Genomic DNA, 6,000 nt, shown 5'->3' with positions numbered 1-6,000 from the left:
AAGGACTACCTATGGTAAAAGTTTTAACACAATCCCAGAGGTGTCCCTAATTCATACTTGTTCCAAATTAATTTTTAAAAAAAAATGTGCCGTTGTAAAATTGGTATTTTTCATAGAATTTTTAAAACTAGATGATAGTTCTTATTTATAATTAAAAGCCGATATGACGTTATAAACGGCGACATTATAAGCGATACACACTCATACATTGTTCCTTGAAAATGCAACTAAATATATCAGAAATAAAAATGATACATGTTTGCTTTTTATCTGTGTTGAAAATGAGTATTTTGAAGTTTTGAAACACGTAGCTTCGCAGTTGTTAAATGCAACGGCGCTAAGAAACAAAATACTTCGCAGATTTTGAGTCATTTGTAAAGCAACAGACGATGCGGAAGTCAGCCAATGCCGACCTGAGAACAGCAACAGGGTGCCTCCGCATGTCTTCAGTGGATCTACATGAGAAGACAAAGATTCTTCCCGTGCAGCAACACAAGTGTTTGCTTCTGTTGAAGTACTTGATCTGGTCAGACTAAGCAGAACAAGTGAGAAAGTACCGGTCAGCTGTACCGACAGAGACATACCCTCAGCCTCGAACCTCAAGAAAAAAAGTAAACACAATCAGCCCAATCATGAATATTCTTGCGGAATACAACTCTCGCGGAAAAGGTTTTTCTCGAGAGAACATTCCTTCTATCATGAATAATGTGAGAAAAATAATCATTGAATTTGGCAGCACTAAAGGGTCTTTTTCATACCTTTCATACCTTGTGTGCCCTAATTGTTGTGAAAACAAACAGAAAATTTTAAGTGTTTGTGTTTTAAGACAAAATCAACAAATTTAATCAAATAAACACTTTTATACATCAAAGACATTCAGAAGATGTTACTAGTTATGAAAAACATCAAATGTGATTGGAAATTTCTAAGAAGACAGTGCAATTGACTCCATTGTATTATGGAACTGCCACTATCATGAATGTGTTAGAATGTGTTAAATAATGGCAAAAATTTAAAAAATGCGGATTCTGAAATAAAAATAATTGAAAAAAGGCTTTAATCCAGTGTTCTTTCAATAATTGTTGTGTATGTCCAAAATTCTCTCGTCCCATCGTTGATCGGTACAAAAAGTGGAGAGTGACTGAGTTTGCAAAGTGATGTTATTTTGTAAAATTTGTTCAATTTTTAATAAATTTCCAACCACAAGTAAATGATTTTAGTATAAAATCCCAACAAAAGTGTTTATTTTGCAAGTTTTGTACAAAGTTTGTGGGAAATACTAAGATTTTTTGTAAACTCCCTTCAGTTTGAGAGCGTTCATGATTCATGTTTGAGAGCGTTCATAATATGTACCTACTTTTTCTCCATCGGAATTTTTTCCGTGCGGATTTTTTGTTTGTGATAGCAAAGAAGGGAAAAGAGAGAAATTCCGCACGGAATTTTCATTTATGATTGGGCTGAATACTTCTAACGTCTATAGGGTTTCTTTTGAGTATTTGGTCCAATTTCTCAGGATGTATGGACTTTGCCCTCGAAAAAAATGTGCCGTTGTAACTAGGGCCGCATATACAACATGGTGCCAAAAACTTAAAAACAATCCCAGTCAGGTCATTAAATTGTACTCCAAACTTTGTGTGGGAGGTAACCGAAATAGGGGTCCGATGTAGTCAATATTCGGAAAAAAAAATTCGAGTCTGTGGGAAATAATACGATATACAAGTTTCGACCAAATCGGTTTCTCCCTTCGAGGGTTATTTACTACCCAGTTTAATTGGACCATTATCGTAGGAAGTATGGACTTACCGCCGAAAAAATGGCGCCATCGTAACAGGGCCCGCAAGAAGAACTTGTTGCAAACTTTTTCAAAATGTTGTGTGGGAGCTACACGAAGGAGTATACCGCTTTAGTTTAGTTGGGGGAGGTAGCCGAAGGAGTGGGCCGATATGGCCTATCTTCGAACTTAAACTAAGTTTGGACAAAATATTACGATACCCAAAATTTGAACCAATTGAGTGATCCGTTCAACAGTTATCGTGCGTTCCCACCGCTACACATCATGTCTTAGGATTTTTTTGCCGCTTTCCGGCCATTTTCTAAGGAATTATGAACCAGCCCCTAAAAAAACATGTACCGTCGTAATGCAGGCAGTGAATACAAGTTGTTATAACAAACACCAAAGTGATTCGAGAGCAGCTCTTAAACTGCACTTTTCCCGAAATTTTGTGTGCAAGGTATCCGAAGGAGTGTACCGATATAGTCCATGTTCGAAACTAATTTCTCGTAGAAATATTACGATGTGCAAAGTATGGACCAAATCGATTACTGCCTTCGTGCGCTCCAGCCATACATACCAGACGGACGGACTTTGCTAAATCGACCCCAAATTGTCTAAAATTGATTTCGTCCTCCAAACATACATTGGGTCTAAAACTATTATTTCGATTAGGTACCATTTTGGTCAAAGTGTATATACCCTCATTAGCCTTGAGATTGAGGGTATAAAAATAAACTTAAGTAAAAATGTCAGTCGGTTCTGCCGACAGATATATACTCTCAGCCAATGTGAAGTGAAACTTTATCCTAGGGATAGATCTATTGGATTTAAGGTCTCTTTAGAATTTTGTTGCTCTTTTTGGACATTTGAACTTGCCGACAAAAATGTGGATTAGCTATTAACTGCACTTAGACACAAATGTTGAACTTGTGTGTGGGAGGCACCCTTAGGAAGGACCGACATGGGCTATTTTAGAAGTTAAACTAAATTTTGACAAAATATTAGGAGATCCAAAGTTTGGACCAAATTGGTTGCCCCATTCAAGTGATATCGTCCTACCATTTTAGTGACATTTTTTGAATATTGGGGAGAAGTACTGGAACTTGTGGACCGGTATTGGCCCATGAAACAAAGTTTGGATATAATATGACGAAGACCAAATGTTGGGCCACATCGGTTGAACAGTTCGAGAGTTATCGTGCTCTCCGACCGCCACATATGGTGACATCCGTTGTTTTCCAAGAAATATGGACTTTCCCCTGAAAAATAGTTTACCGTCGTAATGGAGGTAGCGAATGCAAATCGCTTCAAGAAAAATGAAAGTGATTCGTGATCAGGTCTTAAAGTGAACTTATCCGTCCATAGTCCATATTCGAACCTGATCTATATCTGGTAGATATATTGGATATGCAAAGTATGGATTACATCGGTCACACCCTTCAAGAGTTACCGTACGAACAATTTTTCCGAATATTTTTGAACTTTTGTGGCAGAGGTACCTGAAGGAGTGGACCGATATGGCTTATCTTCGAACTTAAACTATGTTAGGACAAAATATTACTAAGGTTAAATTTTGAACCGAATCGGCAGATCCGTTCGAGATTTAACTTGCGCTCCAACCACCTCTCATGGTGTCATAGGGTTTTTTTGCAACTTTCAGGCTATTTTCTTAGGAAGTGTGGACTTGCCCCTGATGAAACTTGTACCGTGGTATGGGGAGGAGTGAATACAAGTTGATAAAACAAAAATCAAAGCGATTCGCGATCAGGTCCTAAACTGAACTTATCCCAAATTTTGTGTGGGAGGTACCCGAAGGAGTGGACCTATTGAGTCCATATTGGAACCTCATCTAAGTCTGGTAAACATTTCACGATTTGCAAAGTATTTACCAAATCGGTTATTCCCTTCAAGAGTTATCGTAAGTACAAATTTTCCGAACATTTTCGAACTTTTGTGGGGAGGTACCGGAAGGAGTGGATCGATATAACCCATCTTCGAACTTAAACTAAGTTTGGACAAAATATTACGAAAGCCAAATTTTGGATCGAACCGGTTGATCCGTTCGAGAGTTATCTTGCGCTGCAACCACTACACACGGTGTCATAGGGTTTTTTGTAACTTTCAGGCTATTTTCTCAGGAAGTATGGACTTGCCCCTAATGAAACTTACAGCGTCGTATAGAGGACAGCGAATACAACTTGCGTAAACAAAAATCAAAGCGATTCGAGACCACGTCCTAAACTGAACTTTTCCGAAATTTTGTGTGGGAGGTACCCGAAGGAGTGGCCGATTGAGTTCATATTGGAACCTAATCTAAGTTTGGTAGAAATTACACGATGTGCAAAGTATGGACCAAATCGGTTATTCCTTACAAGAGTTATCGTGCGCACAAGTTTTGCGACAATTTTTGAACATTTGTGGGGGAGTTACCTGAAGGAGTGGACCTATATGGCCCATCTTCGAACTTAAAACGAATCTGGACAAAATATTTCGATACCCAAAATTTGAACCGAATCGATTGATCCGTCCGAGAGTTATCGTGCGCACCAACCAGCCAGACCGACAGACAGACGGACGGACATTGCTAGATCTACTCAAAATTGTCTGAAACGGATATCGTACATACTTGGGGTCTAAAACCATTATTTCGATGAGGCACATTTTTGGTCGTATCAAAGTGTAAATACCCCCTTAGCCTAAAGGCTGAGGGTATAATAATTGAAAGTTCTTAAAACTAAGTGAGGTTTAAAGCCTGATCGCAGATCTTTTTCACATATATACCGTTAACCGCCCTTGGGACACTGATTACGGCGACATTGGTTGTGTGTTGCGGAAGTCCATACTTCCCAAGATATGGACCTTTTCAAAGTTCCAGAAATTCCCTTATTTAATTTTTTTTTCGTTTCTGTTTTTTTAAGTCAACCAAGCCAATATTGGCATCATTTTAAAGCTTATGAAAACCAGTTTCTACCAATTTGTTGGTGGCCGGCATATTCCAACACCGGCTACGATATAATTTTTTTAAGTATAAATTTTTGTTGTTGTCCGGCTTTCGATCGGGATATAAATATTTTCACCTGTGGCGCGAAAAAGTTCCTTTTATAAAGTTTATGTTTTTGTGGATACTTCGGAACTTTGAAGGCCCATATCTCGGGAAGTATAATGCAAATTGTGTATCATTTTAATCAGGGCCTCAAAAGCAACTACCACAAGGCTAAACCTGACTTAAGTCCTATAGTGTTTCATTCCTCAATTCATCACAAGTTTACTGTAAGGCTTGTTTTTATCTGAACTGGCGCATGTTAAATGCAAAAACAATTTTTATCACGTTCTATTATTTTATTGCAGGAGACATTTTCTCCCAATTGAAACTGTTAATTGGAATGTAACTACAATTGTTATTGTTGTTATCGTTCAATAATATGTCATACAAGTGTACTACTGCAGCAGGCCGTGACAGCAAATGATTGTTATTGTCAATAACAAATGAAAACAAACATCTAGAACAATTTCGAATTTCTCTGTGGTACTGTTTTGTTTTCTTTTCAATTCAATTGGTTTTGTATATCTTCTGTTTGCAATGTATTCTTCTTCTTGGTGTTCTTCCACTTTGTTGTTTTTACTTTTTTAAATGATTGTAATTAAAGCTAATTGATTTTTATTCAACGTTTCTCCTTTTTTTCAAGCAAACAACGTCCACAATTCCAACTGAAAGGCTTAAAATAGAGAGCGTCTTCTTGTTTTTAAATTGATTTGTAGATCACGTGATACTGAAATGATTTGTTGTTTTATTGCAATTATGAAATAATTATTACAATAAAGAATAAAATAAAAATATCGATTGAAATATTTACTAAAGTAAAATAAATAAGTTTAGAAATTTTTAGGTATTATATTAGGACCATTGGAGGTGGAGAAACCATTAGAAAAATTCTAAACAAATTCGCCTTAAAGATAAACAAGTTCTAAATAGGTTTTTGTCCCAATAAACCTTAAAGGTTCCAATAGAAGAATTTCCACCATACTTATCAACAACTATTTCTTTCATATTCTATTTTATTTAACAATACTCGTATTGTGTTATACACAAGTGTTCCTCATGTAGATGGGAACAAGTATAAACAATGACGACTGCATTATGATATTTGCACTGTAAGCAAAAGATAGCAGAGGCAAGTTGTTATTATCTCCTTCCAAACTAAAGCAAAAAACCAAACAAAAGATAA

This window comes from Musca autumnalis, unplaced genomic scaffold (genome assembly GCF_047663935.1).
Source record: "Musca autumnalis isolate F117 unplaced genomic scaffold, ASM4766393v1 scaffold_5, whole genome shotgun sequence".
NCBI classification, from domain to species: domain Eukaryota; kingdom Metazoa; phylum Arthropoda; class Insecta; order Diptera; family Muscidae; genus Musca; species Musca autumnalis.
This window is presented reverse-complemented; position numbering follows the sequence as displayed.